Source organism: Phalacrocorax carbo, chromosome 1 (assembly GCF_963921805.1).
Source record: "Phalacrocorax carbo chromosome 1, bPhaCar2.1, whole genome shotgun sequence".
In the NCBI taxonomy this organism is placed as follows: Eukaryota; Metazoa; Chordata; class Aves; order Suliformes; family Phalacrocoracidae; genus Phalacrocorax; species Phalacrocorax carbo.
In genome coordinates, this window is record NC_087513.1 from 162,913,346 (window position 1) to 162,929,599 (window position 16,254).

The 16,254-nt window shown below is 41.9% G+C and overlaps 1 protein-coding gene across 4 annotated transcripts in view; it reads right to left on the reverse strand.

Annotated features, from left to right (window-relative positions):
* The window catches only part of GPC5 (glypican 5), a 773,121-nt gene that overhangs the window by 500,706 nt on the left and 256,161 nt on the right, over nt 1-16,254 (reverse strand). The gene's annotated exons all lie outside the window — the stretch shown is intronic.

The following is a 16,254-nucleotide window of genomic DNA, read 5'->3' on the forward strand; positions in this document are numbered from 1 at the left end:
TAAACTGTCTTTATTTCAACCCACGAGTTTTTTCCCTTTTACTCTTCTGATTCTCTCCCCCATCCCGCTGGGAGGGAGTGAGTGAGTGCTGTGTGGTGCTTTGTTGCTGTCTGGGGCTAAATCACAACAAGGCCAAAATTTACTTAATAGATAGATACAGAAAAAAGAAGCAAGAGAAACCAAATATATGCTCATTCAAGAAAGAACTGCTCTAGTAAGTAGAACATTGTTTCTGATATATCAAAACTCAAAATACAGAGACTAAAAATAACCACCTAGCAGAATTCTGTGGCTTATTAAGATGTAATTCTTCATTCAACTTCCCATGTTATATGTAATACTTAAGTTATGCAAGAAAAACTGTATATCTACCTTCTCATCATAGATACTGTATATTATGCAAATACTCTCCATATGTTAGGTTTTATCTGCATACTCTACAAGAGGATAGCTCTATACATCTCTGTCTCAAAAATATTTTGCCAGCTGTTACACTGTAAGAAAAAGAAAGAACGCTATCAGAGGTGGAGTAAAGAAATGCCTAATTCCTGCCTATCAGATCTGCATATGAGCATAGACAACACAGCATATTCAAATTTTGCAGAAACTGTTCTATGAAAAAACATTGCAGGCCCTTTTAGCCCTGCTGAAACCTTCCATGTATGCTAAACAACGAACATTGTTCATTAAAGCAAGCAAAGACAACAATATTTTGTCTTTGATCTTTGCTTAAATATCACCTTAAGCAAGATTGAGGATATTCCTAAGGAAGCATACACGGACCCAGATACCATTCCTGAAATTATATTGGCCATGCTCATAGACATAAATTAACCCTGTCATACAAAATTACTCTAAGTTTTCCATAGGTCCCAGAGAGCACAATTTGCCTTCTATATGTGCGACAAATTAGTAGCTCCTTTAGGCATTACAAGAAGATACTTTTTGAACTACAAGTTCTGCAAAATGCTTCAAAAGTGAACTAATTCTGAGGCTCAGCAAAATTTCCCCCAATTTTTAAGGTATTAAGAGCCGAGCCATGAGTCTTTCATTGCTTAAGTCCTTTAAACCATTTGATTTCACACAGTAAATACTAAAATTCTAGACCTTCTGCGTACAGCTCTGTGTGTGTTATTTAGGGCAAGTGTAGTCTCTATTTCTTCTGTATGCAATCAAGTTCACTGGAAGCAGAGATAATACCAAATTTAAATTCAATTATGTATCAAGATATCACAGCAATGATCACCTAGGATGATTCACAAGTTAAAGATTCCAGCTTTATTCATTCTTCATTTGAGAAAATACTCAGCTGTATCCAATATTCAGGACACACTGTATCAGCTAAAGGTAAATACTAAAAATAATAAGCTCATTACTAAAAGCTATTATGGAACCCGTTACTGATTCACTAGCCATACTATTACTTGGAATAGATGTTAATGGGGCACAATCAGGACATCCAGGCTTAATGTACTTAATGTAGTTCACTGGAACATGGTAGTTGAAATGAGTTTTTAAAAAATCTTCATAGCACTGTTGAATACACTGAATATATGAATGGTTCATATCCTTCACAAAGTAGTATTTTGGTTTATAGGAGACAGCTTTTTGTGCTGTCTTGTAGTGATGGGGTAAAGCCTTTTATAGGGGTGTGTACAAAATCTGCAGCCTGCCTGGTAGACTTGGGGGAATGTTTAACGCAGTAAGGTGAGTAGGGTCAACAAATCTTCTGGTAGCTTCTAGGGATAAAAAAAAAACCCAAAACCCAAACCTAGAAACCTCCAAAGTTTTCCTTAAAAATCCTTCTTTCACAGTCATTTATACATCAAAATAGATAATTCACTACAGAATTCCTTCCTTCCTTCCCCTTTCCAGATGAACAATACTGCACCCACCAGATGTACAACTGGTTTAACACAACACACTGGTTTAATGCAACACAGCAATTCTCTTCATACTATAACACTATAAAAAATCTTAACCGTTATGGCTATTCTTTCTATACAGTGCTCCCATTTTCTGTGTCACAGCATGCGAAAACATACGTTCTCACTTTCTGTCACTCAGAATTCTTAATTAACACCTTTTTTCAAATGCTGGAAACCCAACTATTACACATTTGTCTATGAACTACATAACTGTGTGAAAAGAATACCATTTCTCTTTGTTCAATTCAATTGACAATACTAATTTCTCTAACCATGCAGGAAGAAATAAACCATACAGGCATTGAGACTTGCCTAGGCTACAATTCTGTTAATTTAGCTCACCTGGGAATTATCTGCCAAAGACTCATTCAAGGCTGGCCATCATTTCTTTCTCAGCTATTTCCACAATAAAATCCACACCCTTTCACAGCTAGTATTTACCGTAGGACTAAATCCCAGGAAAGTAATACTGTCTTGTGAGTGGACCAGACATTAGGAACTTCAGTCATGTTCCCCAACCTCTTTGGAGCTGTCATCCTCTATATTCTTCTGCAGGTGTGGTTCATAAGGGATAACTGGATTTACTTACCAGTAAAAAGTGTTAGCAATTAATTTGTTCTCTCTCTCCCACTGCTAGCCGTTCTGTTATAGTTGTTCTTTTCATATTCTCTCAAAGGCAAAATACATATCTGCTCCCCAGGTAGAGGAGCTCTATTACCTAATATTAACATTTCTTTCTAGGCAATGATTGATTCTTCTTTCTCATGTAAAAAATATACACTTTTTCTGACTTATACATGTTCAACATTGTCAGGCCTATGTAATGCAATGGGTCTTTACCATTTTGGGTTGGAAGCTTCAAGTCATCCCAGAAACATGTCCAAAATCCATTTGAATATTCTCTCAATTCTCATGACTAAGGCAATTCCTGTACAAAATCCAGATATTCTTACTCAGTAACACTGTCTGTAGCAAATCTCACTTAATATCTTTTGCACACTTGAGTGAGAATTAGCACCTCTGCACAGAAAGCAGATATACAGTATGAGTGGGCACTCTCCAGCCTGAGAATATTCCTGTCCATTCTTCTCCCTGCCCTCGCAGCTTTGTAAAGAAACTGAAAATTTGATAAGCATTTTCTTCTTTTACAGTCACTGCCAGTCTACTTTTCCTTCCTTTCAGGAAGGAAATACACTCAGTCACTTACCAGTCAGAGAACCTACCCACATTAGTTACCCAAATCACATCCTTGCTGACTGCTTAGAGGTGGAGTTTGCTTCCTCCAGCTGAGAGTGGGGAAGGGTAAGAAACTGAAGTAGATGTGACATGTGCATCAAAGCAATGACAAGCAGCACACTAGCGCTTGATAATACCACAACATTAACTGTATTAGCATTGAACGACTACTAAATCATTAGGTACTGGAATAACAACCTCCATATTACTTGTTTTTACTTATTCTGAGCTGTTTAGTACTTTTCTTCCTAACTTCTTTCTCACTCCTACTCTTTCTCTCACCCACATCTGGTGTAATCCTTTCCAGGCTGACAGTAGTGAATTTGTGATTCCCCCTGCTTTGCACTGCCTGCAGGCCTCCTCACCTCCACAGCAACCTTCCCAAGCAGACAAGAGCACCATTCGAACTAAAACCTTCATCTATGCACTGACTGTCCCCAAAATAGTTCAATCCCTGTTCTGTGACAACTGACACATTTCATCCCATCCTCCTGACATTTTTGTTGGTTACAGGCCCCAGAAGACCCCAAATAACACAGCAGATTACATCCATAGAGAAAGCTTTGGATCCAGGATTGGTATAATCACTACTCAGTCCAAAGGCTTCTGGTTTATCCTCAGGTCTACTGGATGCTTACCACATTCCCCAGCTTGACTCTTAAAGGAGTTACTGCTCTCTCTCTCTGCAGAAATCCTTATGCTTTTGAAGTGCTGGGTTATTCAAGCTTTGTAAAGTTTTTACTTCTTTAATCCTTTAATCCTCCAGGTTCTGGATACCAGTTTTAACCCAGGAACATGCCTTATAAAGCACCACATATGGAAAATGAAGAGGTAAATGACAAAAATTCAGATTCATTTGGATGGAACAAAAAGAATGCAATCCCGTTAGGAAGAATGGTTTTCCTGAAATACATTTGGTTTGCATGGCAGGATTTTGGTAGCAGGGGATCTACAGGGGTGGCTTCTGTGAGAAGCTGCTAGAAGCTTCCGCCATGTCCAATAGGGCCACTGCCAGCAGGCTCTGAGATTGATCTGCCGCTGGCCAAGGCCGAGCCCATCTGCGATGGTGGTAGCGCCTCTGGGATAACAATTTTAAGAAGTGGAAAAAACCCCTGCTGCTTCTCCAGGACAGAGGATTGAGATGTGAGAGAAACAACTTGGCTTACACCAAGGTCAGTGAAGAAGGAGGGGGAGGAGGTGCTTCAGGTGCCAGACAGAGCTTCCCCTGCAGCCTGTGGTGAAGACCATGGTGAGGCAGGCTGTCCCCCTGAAGCCCATGGAGGTTAATGGTGCAGCAGATATCCACCTGTAGCCTGTGGAGGACCTCACACTGGAGAAGGTGGATGTGCCCAAAGGAGGCTGTAATCCTGTGGAGATCTCACACTGGAGCAGGCTCCTGGCAGGACCTGTGGACCCATGGAGAAAGGAGCCCACACTGGAGCAGGTTTGCTGGCAGGACTTGTGACCTGTGGGGGACACACACTGGAGCAGTCTGTTTCTGTCTGACTGCACCTTGTGGAAAGGACATGTGGAAAGAACCCACACTAGAGGCCTTCACGAAGAACTGCAACCCATGGGAAGGATCCACGCTGAAGAAGTTCGAGGAGGACTGTCCACCATGGGTGGGACCCAATGCTAGAGCACGGGAAGAGAGTGAGGAGGAAGGAGTGGCAGAAACAGTGTGTGATGAACTGACCGTAACCCTCATTCCCTGCTCCCCTTCGCTGCTCAGTCAAGGGCAGGTAGGGAAGCCAGGAGTGAAGTTGAGCCTGAGAAGAAAGAGGTGGGGGAAGGTGTTTTAAGATTTGGTGTCATTTCTCATTATCCTACTCTAAGTTGATTCATAATAAATTAAATTAATTCCCCAAGTCAAGTCTGTTTTGCCCACCACAGTAAGTGCTGAGTGATCATCCTGTCCTTATCTCAACCCATGAGCCTTCTGTCTTATTTTTCTCCCCCTGTCCAGTTGAGGAGGGGGAGTGATAGAGGGGGGTTGGTGGGAATCTGATGTCCAGCAGGGGTCAACATACCACATCTTTGACAAATTTGACAATACCATCTTTATGTACCAGTTCACACCATAAATGTTGAACAAAATTGTTTCATGTGATGTTGCTTTGCTAAATAATGGTGGCCTCAGAACAGAATCCCCAAATGTGAATACACTTAATATACTGAAGTAAGTGAATGTGTATGTTCACATTTTTTTCCTGTTTTTGGAAAACCTAACCCGTATTAAATTTGCTTTCACTGCAAAGTGATCTGCCTTTGATCAAGTGACATTAAAAACTATAATTTAACTTTCAGTCTTTTGTAATTACAGGCTCTGACAAGTCACAAGGCAGGTTGAAAACCCTTTTTCTTTCTTCAGGTGTATAATAAAGCATTGACAAAACCTTATGAAATACTGCTTTATTGAGACTTATCATAAAAGTAAGATGACGGAAGTCAACCTATTTTTGTTCTATCTACTCTTTTGCTGCTTGAAATGATATCTTTAGCATACAAAAATTACTTATATATTGTTGTTTTATTTTCCACATATCGTTGTGTTTAATTAACAAATGTCTGTAAATCTAACAACATCGAACATGCTAATGTGGACTAAATGATCTGTCAGAGCTAAATGGGTTATTGGGAATCTGTGCACGGTACACAAAACTTCATCCCTGTAGACTTACATTTACATGCAAAATATGTTTTTCTTTAGTTGGGGGAAAAATATAAAAATCTCAGAATCTTGGTTTGAGAGACTTCATTCATTATAAAGTTTTAATACAGCATTAATCACCTTCTGTTTCTTTTACTCCTAATGTATAAGTAATGGAAAAAACATTTTAAGGATCCCCACAGAGGTAGCCTGACTTGAGCAAGCGTTGCTCAGATTTGAATCCTGGGGAAAAAAAAGATGACGAATTTCTTGCTAGAGAAGTAATAGACCCGCCATCTGTGCTCATTTCTGTGCAAGCATGGTAATGTATCACATCACTTTAATAGGCAGACTTGGTCCCCAAGTACTATTCGTTTTCATCAACACTAGGAAAAAAACCAAACACCAATATATTTGTATTCTATAAACGTGTTTTAAAGTGATGAATAACAAGGTGCCTGTTTTCTGAGTTCAATATATGAATATTCATATAAATTTCCTATTACTCGCTATTGTATCTATGAATACAGTTGATGAGGTTTACATTAGATTGCATCAATATCTTTTTTAAAAGAGAAGATTATGCTCTGTTGCCTATCAGTGATTTCTTGGTGCATGCAGCTGGAAAAGCTATTAGAAGTAATTAATATATTAATTCTCATAAGAATCAGCCATTTTGGACATGGTACTTAAGGCATATCTGTAGTTCTATATCCCTATATACCTATATATCCTCTATATATTGTGATGACAACAAATACTGATACATCCTATTTATTGTCAACAGCTAATCATGATCTTCCACTCCTTCGCACTAGTTTTGTGGAGTAACATCAGCATAGAATAGATAACATAGAGTAAGAAACCAATGCTAAAAATGGGTCTGAGCCATAAAGTTTTGATGTAGATCAAAGCTTCTCCAGAATTAAACTCCCAGTACTATTAGTGTTTTGCTTCAAACCTGTTAGGCTTCAAATTTGCTGCCACTTATCTCTGCTATTACTTCAGTATGAAAAAAACACAAATTCTTGGTTAGTAGCAGATTAGTTTCAAGTAAAGCCAACCTTATTTAGGGCAGTCTTTTACACAGCTAATAAAGGGCTCTTAAGAAACCAATTTTCTAACTACAAAAAGAAGAAACATATGAATTATGGAAATAAACAGGAAATTTTTGAGTTTAAAAAATTGGTTTCAGATTTCAGATAGAAATTCCTGCTATTTGTAGATGTGGAACAAATGTGCATTAGAACCAGAACTCACGCAGAAACAGAAATACATCAAAGTTCAGCGCTTCCCCCAGACTAGTATTTGTAAATAGTACAATCATTTCAGTTGGCTCTCATTGTAACTAATAGTTAAAATGCCTGAATGTTGCCTGGGGAACCATGTAGAGCTGGACAATTGGACCTACTAGGAACAGGTGCTGGTAAGCTCACTGTTTCAAGACCCTAGCCTAAACCTGAGAAGTCAATAGTTTCGATAGGTGGTAAGGATGGGCATGATACAAACCTGCAGTGCGGATAGCCCATTGTGCAACATAGCCCCATAGACATCCTCAACATCCATTCCCAGATACTTATTCTGGGATCCTGGACTCTTTTTTCCAATCTGTGACACTTTTTTTTGTTTGGTTCAATTGGTCTCTTTTACCCAGTTACAACCTGAAGTTAAACACTGAAGCAATGAGCAGGACTCTAATGTCGTTACAGAGGCACAACCTCATGACTTCTGGATCACAGAAGCATGGCATAGCCCTGCCACTTAAGAACACAAGTAAATGGAGTTCACACACCCTGTAGACTTACAGTGAGTCTGAAGGACATACAGACAGTGGAATAATTCACTAGAGATGGAAAGCAGATACATCAGTAAAGGGAAATTAAGAGGGAGATACCATTAAGATAGATTTTTTTCTAATCATCTAATACTAAAGTACCTCAGTGTCATGGTCTATGAAGAGTACCATCTTAATGCAGATAAAAAAATGCAAAGAAAACCTAACCAACAGTTAAATAGAAATCTTGTGGGTTTCCCTCTGCAACATAATAAGAACTTGTGACATAGTGACATAAAAATATTTAGTGCCAAGGAAAAGACGGCATAGTCATGAATAAGCCCAGATGAGGTCTCAGGCATAGTTTGACGCTTCCTAGAAATTGCACCAGTAGGACCCTTGCAACTGTGGAAAAGCTGCATCTTTCAAATACAGGAAAATTTTAAACTGCTAAACACCTTCCAAATGTGGACAAAAATTACATATTGTAAGATCAGAATAATAAGTATAATCTAGTCATGCTAATGAAGGCCAAGATCCTTAAATATCCATGAAGAATATTCACAACAGTGAAATATTTAAAGAAACTAATTTTCACTTAGGCTCAAAGAGAAGGTGCAGTTTTACCTGAAAAATAGAGTATGTACAGATGTATACATAAAAAGCATATGTCTATGCAAGGTTTTTTCCCCGCAGGACTGTCATCTTATGCTGATTGCCTGTAGATTTGACAGGATTCAAATCCACAGGACAAACCTACAGAACATCACCCCCCAAAAATGAGAAATATTCTTCAGGCAGTTCCAAAATCTGGGAACTGCTGTCCCTGAAACCTGTAAGTATCTCTCTATGATTTCACAGTTGTGTAGAGTCTGAACGAGGGTCTAGCATACATAATCTCTGTCTAATTGTTCTATTTCCATGCCTTTCATATTCCTGGTTACAGAAGAGTCCAGCTCAGCAGGAGGAAGAGAATACACTATGGTTTTTTAAAAACTTTTCTACTACGCAATCATTATCAACGACAGGTTTGCAGGGGAACTGCACACAACCAAACATCATGTTTTCTTATTTTCTTTTTAGTGAAAATGATCCCTTTAAATGAAAACAAATGAACTCAGAGCCACTACAGACTTGAAGCGTGTTTTCATCACAGATCAGACTGTCAGGGAACTAGCAAGTCTCTATATACATTTCTAGGAAATTATGCTTCTGCATGTACTGGGAATTTATGCAGAGAAAAATGTAGTCACAGGTCAAGACAGTCAAATCCTCCAGCTACTGGCAAAAAAAACCAAACATAAATTACAGTTTTCAATAATAAAACTAATTTTTTATATATGTAAGCTTGAAACATTGCACAGACAAGCAGTTAGAACTTCACTTTTCCTGATGGTGCTGAAGAAAAGAAGTGAAAGACAGAGGGACTAACTTTGCCTTTAACGTTTTCAGGTTCACTAGGCATAAGCAAAAGGGTATAAAGCAAGCAAATCCAGAAAAAGAAAAACTGAGGATACTGAGTGGGATTCAAACTTGCTGCTTCTTCCACTGCTTGGAAGAAGTGATGCTGAACTGCTTTTAGGCACTTGGACCATGTTCCAAGTGGGAGATTAAAGTAACGAAAGATGTGTTATCACAGCCAATGCTAGTCTCCAGAACAACCCTAAGTGCCTTGGCAGTCAAACCTCTCCCAAGAGACCTGGTGATGTCCTGCACTTTAGCAAGTTCAGCTGTTTGCCCCATCCTGATGTGTCTCTGCCAGCTGCTACCATCACCTTCTACCACCACCTTTTTGGGCTTTTCAGTGCTTGGCCCCATTGACTTTATCAAGAGCTACTCAGGAATCTCTACGTTACGTTGCCCAGTTACAGGATCATGGTATTGAAACAACTACTCTGGCTGTGAAGTGCCTAATCACTGGAGTGCATTGACTTACCTCTGAAGTACTCACGAATATCAGGTAGTCACACTGCTGTAGGAGGTTTAGGTGGTTCACAGCTGCTGCAGCTGCACAGAGACACTGCCTGACAAAGCTTATTCTTTTCATCATTTTGCGGCAATAGGATTCTCACCTCCATTTGCAATATTTAATTTCAAAGTGAAACCTTGTCTGATAGCATTACAGTAATCTCCCTGAGAATAACCAGACAACAACCACTAACTCCTCATCTGGTAACAACGGGGAGGGCTTTCCACTGGTTTCATTTTCTGCATTTGAAGTTAATTTGGTGTAAATGAAGCAATGCTGACTTTCATCAGCTAACTGTTTGAAGTAAGCAATGAAATCCCAGGGAAATAGCTTGAAACTAGGTGTTTACTTCCTGTGGGTGCTTTGGGAAGCTCCAGACAGACAGAATATAATATACAAGAGACCAATTAACTTAATTTTTAAAATAATCTATTTATTTACTGTATTTGGTCTCCTGTATTCATCTCCTTTAATGGCATTGATACAGTAACCAAGATGCAATTTCTGCAATATGCTCTTCCTTCACAAACTGGATTTCTTGTTTTCATGTTCTAGTTTAGAAAAGTAGGCATTCATATATTGGCATTGCTAAGGGATTTGTTTTGTTCAGCTTCTCATGTTAACTGAATTCTAAATTATTTCACAGCGTAGGCTGCTGGCACTTAAAAGTTACAAGCAAACTCCTGTATCTATATTGTCTCACTGCGTTTAAGAATGGTAAGATAGCACAGTGTGCCCACTACATTTTGTTTTATTTCAGACTTGGGATATAATTTTTAATAACTCCTTCTCAGCTTGCTTGCTTTACGATTGCTGACAATTTTACACCTGCTATTGCTAGCATCTTCATCACTGCTGGACATTTCAAAAATCTGGGTAACTGTTAATTGAGAAATTAACAATTACCTGAATACTAATAAAAAGTAAACATGTGCAGTATCATGGGGTTAGCTGGGATAGAGTTAATTTTCATTGCTCTAGCAGGTATAGTGCTGTGTTTTGGACTTAGTATGAGAATCATGTTGATAACACACTGATGTTTTTAGTTTTTGCTAAATAGTGCTTATGCTAGTCAAGGACTAGGGAGTTGGCTGGGGGAAGCAGCAACTGTGGCTCAGGGACTGGCAGCATCAGTCAGTAGGTGGTGAGCGGTTGCATCACTTGTTTCTTGGCTGGTTTTTCCCTGTGAAAAACCTGAAACCTGAGAGGTTTTTCACCTCTCTCTTGTTATTTTCCTTTTCATTATATTATTATTGTTGTTGTTGTTGTTGTTATTATTATTACTATTACTGTTTTTTTTTTACTTATTAAACTGTTCTTATCTCAGCCCAAGAGTTTTCTTGCTTTGGCTTTTCTGATTCTCTCTCCCGTCCCACAAGAGTGGGGGGAGTGAGTGAGCAGCTGCGTGGTGCTTAGTTGCTGACTGGGGCTAAACCACAACAGCAGCCACAAATGAGTAAGAGTTTTAGTGGTACAAATTTTAATTAACAAAGCTGAACAAGTCAAAGAATCACTGCAACCATAAAAAAAATTTGGACAGGTGTGTTGGCTGTTTTTGTCTAGTCTTACATAGTTTTTCAAGAGTAGATATTGGAAAGTTAGCCTCAGAAATATCATCAAAAACATTTTACACTTAGTTTTCAGAGACAGTAGTTGCAGTAATTCTAGGACAGATTCCATTTCTCCTAGACGTTTTCAGTACTTTTTAATTGATCAACATTTATTTTCAAAGAAAATAAAATGTCTTTGAATTTTTCAACTAGAATTTATTTTTAGTTCTGCAATTTGGTATATAGTTGAAAAAACTTGATTGCATATACACTTGTTAAATTTATAGAAAATATTGAGCATGGAAAACAACCGAGTAAAAGTTATTTGTGCTTCAGACAAAAATATGTTCCTGTAATCATTTAGTCAAAAACATGTCTAATGAAAGATATGTATTTAATTTTTCAACATTGACCAGACCTGCTTTTTTAAAGGAAAAAAATACCAGGTCAGCCTTTTGGCTTTTACGCACTTGAAAACTAAGTGACATGTCTTTGGAATTCTCCTTTTTAAATAGATATTTCATTAAAAACTTGCTTATTTGGAACTAGGTACATGGGAGTAAGACAAATCACACTGAAGTATGTAGTAAAATAACTATTACAGAGTGTGCTGGTTTTGGCTGAGAAGGGGTTAATTCTCCTCACTGTGGGGGTCGGCTACCTTTCCAGCTTCCCGCGCTCTGCCGCATGGCGGGGGGGGGCTGGGAGGGGCAGGGCCATGGTGGGGGCGGCTGACCCCGACTGGCCAATGGCAGGTTCATTCCATACCATGTGACACCATGACCAATATATTGAGGTGGGGGCAGTGGCAGCGCGAGCGCGGAGGCGGCGCGGCGTCGGGTCGGCGGGCGGCGCGCGGCTGCGGCGCGGGCAGTTTGTTCCGGCGGTTCGTTCCCCCTCTCCCCTCCCTTCCCCCCCCCCCCCCCGGGGCTTTGCGCCTCTCGTTGTTCTCCTTTACATTGCATTTCTACTGTTGTTTTCTTTTAATTTTAATTATTAAACTGTTCTTATCCCAACCCACGAGCGTTACCCTCCTGATTCTCTCCCCCGTCTACCGGTGGGGGAGTGAGCGAGCGGCTGTGTGGGGCTGAGCTGCCGCTAAACCACGACAGTCTTTTTGGCGCCCAACGTGGGGCTCAAGGGTTGGAGATAATAACAGCTGCTGGTCACAGCACCATGTTGTCCTTTTTGCAGTTGGTGTTACAGATTGGTGTTGGTTTGTTGAGTCTGCTGTGTTCTGCTGTGATTAGTAATGTTTTGCCTACAAGATTTGTTATACAAACACTCGTTTTCAGCTTTATCTGGTATTTGGGGTTTTTGCTGAAACCGTTACTGTACTTTGGATACCACCTTGTTGAGGCAATTAGCAATTATACCTCCTCCTCTGAGAGATTTTATATGGAGGAAATACAGAATAATACCTTTGCAACTTTGTTCTATGATGTCTGTGCCTTTGTTACAACAACATCTTTGTATCTTGAACATCCTTGGGTGGTTAAGGTGCACTTATTGTTAGTTTTTGGGCAGGTTGTTTTGGTTTTGACTAAGCAACTTAAGAATATCACCCAGAAATCTGCCCCGAGGCTTGATAGTTACGAGTGGCAGGGCATGTGGGATAGCATGGGCAAATACCTAGGGCAGTGGGCACCCCCAGTGTTTTGGAGTTTCACCCCCGAACAAGTGCAGAATCCTAAAAAACTAGTAGAATATTTGGAGAAAGTATGTTGTTACGCTGGGAACTCCAGAGAGACACAGATCACTGCAACGTGCTGGGGCCTGGCCCATGCATACCGAGCCCTGCTCAACAGCATTCAATGCCCCCAGGGGGAAGAGAATGTCTCTGGATTGAAATGCAAAGTGACTGGCACTGTAGACAATCCAGCCCGGACGACAGGCACTGCAGCCACTCAAACCCCCACAACAAGTACCGGAGCTAGCTCAGAAAATAAACCCGTACCAGTATCAGTTTCCCCCATACACAAGACAAAATATTGGAAGCGGACATCAACTCGTTTAGAACGGGATGATGAAGAACCAGGGCCATCGCGGGGAGAGGAGGGAGAAGTAATAAATGAAATAGAGACCACCCGATCCCTGTCCTTAAGCGAGTTGCGAGATATGCGAAAAGATTATAGCCGTCGTTCAGGTGAGCACATTGTCACCTGGCTGCTCCGATGCTGGGATAATGGGGCCAGTAGCCTGGAACTAGAGGGAAAAGAAGCCAAACAATTGGGATCCCTTTCTGGGGAAGGGGGCGTTGACAAAGCAATAGGAAAAAAGCCACAAGCCCTCAGCCTCTGGAGGCGACTCCTGTCTGGAGTGAAGGAAAGGTATCCCTTTAAAGAAGATGTTACATATCGCCCAGGAAAATGGACAACTATGGAGAAAGGCATCCAGTATCTAAGGGAATTAGCTGTGTTTGAGGTGATTTATGGTGACCTGGATGATCAACGGTCATCCAAAGATCCAGATGAAGCCGAGTGCACACGACCCATGTGGCGGAAGTTTGTACGGAGCGCACCATCTTCGCATGCAAACTCATTGGCAGTGATGTCCTGGAAAGATGACGAGACACCAACGGTGGCAGAGGTGATAGATAGACTCCGAGATTACGACACAAATATCTCTTCCTCGCTTGTCTCTGCTGTGGAGAAACTATCCCAAGAGGTCCAGCAACTCAAAGAAGATCTGTCCTACTCCCCACCTCGACAGAGCAGTGTCTCAGCTGTTAGGAATAAGCGTCCTTTGGCTCAAAGAAGGGGATACACACCACGGGCCACCCTATGGTTCTACCTGCGTGACCACGGAGAGGACATGATGAGGTGGGATGGCAAGCCTACCTCGACCCTACAGGCACGAGTGCATGAACTGCAAGGAAGAACAGTCACTCAGGGGGGCTCTTCCAGGAAAGCTGCTGCTCCAATTTCCAGTGAACAAGTCCCCAGACAGAGGAGTAGAAGCGCAGATTTTATTTCTAAGTGTAATAGAGGGACTCCTGATTCACATTTGCAGGAAGTGAGTTGTGACTGCCATGATCAGGACTAGAGGGGCCCTGCCTCCAGCCGGGTGGAGGAAAGGGATAACCGGGCTTACTGGACTGTGTGGATCCGATGGCCTGGCACGTCCGACCCACAGGAGTATAAAGCTTTAGTGGACACCGGCGCACAGTGCACCTTAATGCCATCGAACTATATAGAGGCAGAACCCATCAGCATTGCTGGAGTGACAGGGGGATCCCAAGAGCTAACTGTATTGGAGGCCGAAGTGAGCCTAACTGGCAATGAGTGGCAGAAGCACCCCATTGTGACTGGCCCAGAGGCTCCGTGCATCCTTGGCATAGACTACCTCAGGAAAGGGTATTTCAAGGACCCAAAAGGTTACAAGTGGGCTTTTGGTGTAGCTGCCTTGGAGACGGAGGAAACTGAACAGCTGTCTACCTTGCCCGGTCTCTCAAAGGACCCTTCTGTGGTGGGGTTGCTGAAGGTCAAAGAACAACAGGTGCCAATCGCCACCACAACAGTGCACCGGCGGCAATATCGCACCAACAGAGACTCTCTGATCCCCATCCATAAACTCATTCACCAACTGAGGAGCCAAGGAGTCATCAGTAAGACCCACTCACCCTTTAACAGTCCCATATGGCCAGTCCGGAAGTCTAATGGAGAGTGGAGACTAACAGTAGACTATCGTGGCCTGAATGAAGTCACTCCACCGTTGAGTGCTGCTGTGCCAGACATGCTAGAACTTCAATACGAACTGGAGTCAAAGGCGGCCAAGTGGTATGCCACAATTGATATTGCTAATGCATTCTTCTCAATCCCTCTGGCAGCAGAGTGCAGGCCACAGTTTGCTTTCACATGGAGGGGTGTCCAGTATACCTGGAATCGACTGCCCCAGGGGTGGAAACACAGTCCTACCATTTGCCATGGACTGATTCAGACTGTACTGGAACAGGGAGAAGCTCCAGAACACCTTCAGTACATTGATGACATCATTGTGTGGGGCAGCACAGCGGAAGAAGTTTTTGAGAAAGGAGAGAAAATAGTCCAAATCCTTCTGAAAGCTGGTTTTGCCATAAAACAAAGTAAGGTGAAGGGACCTGCACGAGAAATCCAGTTCTTAGGAATCAAATGGCAAGATGGTCGTCGTCATATTCCAATGGATGTGATCAACAAAATAGCAGCCATGTCTCCACCAACTAGCAAAAAGGAAACACAAGCTTTCTTGGGCGTTGTGGGTTTTTGGAGAATGCATATTCCAAATTACAGCCTGATTGTAAGCCCTCTCTATCAAGTGACCCGGAAAAAGAATGATTTCAAATGGGGCCCTGAGCAACGACAAGCCTTTGAACAGATTAAACGAGAAATAGTCCATGCAGTAGCTCTTGGGCCAGTCCGGGCAGGACAAGATGTAAAAAATGTGCTCTACACTGCAGCCGGGAAGAATGGCCCTACCTGGAGCCTCTGGCAGAAAGCACATGGGGAGACCCGGGGTCGACCCCTAGGGTTTTGGAGTCGGGGATACAGAGGGTCCGAAGCCCGCTATACTCCAACTGAAAAAGAGATATTGGCAGCATATGAAGGGGTTCGAGCTGCTTCAGAAGTGGTTGGTACTGAAGCACAGTTGCTCCTGGCACCCCGACTGCCAGTGCTGGGCTGGATGTTCAAAGGAAACATCCCCTCTACACACCATGCAACTGATGCTACGTGGAGTAAATGGGTTGCACTGATTACCCAGCGGGCTTGAGTAGGAAACCCCAGTCGCCCAGGAATCTTGGAAGTGATCATGGACTGGCCAGAAGGCAAAGATTTTGGATTATCACCAGAGGAGGAGGTGACACGTGCTGAAGAAGCCCCACTGTATAACCAACTGCCAGAAAATGAGAAGCAATACGCCCTGTTCACTGATGGGTCCTGTCGCCTTGTGGGAAAGCACCGGAGATGGAAGGCTGCTGTATGGAGTCCTACACGACAAGTAGCAGAAACTGCTGAAGGAGAAGGTGAATCGAGCCAGTTTGCAGAGGTAAAGGCCATCCAGCTGGCCTTAGACATCGCTGAACGGGAAAAGTGGCCAGTGCTCTATCTCTATACTGACTCCTGGATGGTGGCAAATGCCCTGTGGGGCTGGCTGCAGCAATGGAAGCAAAG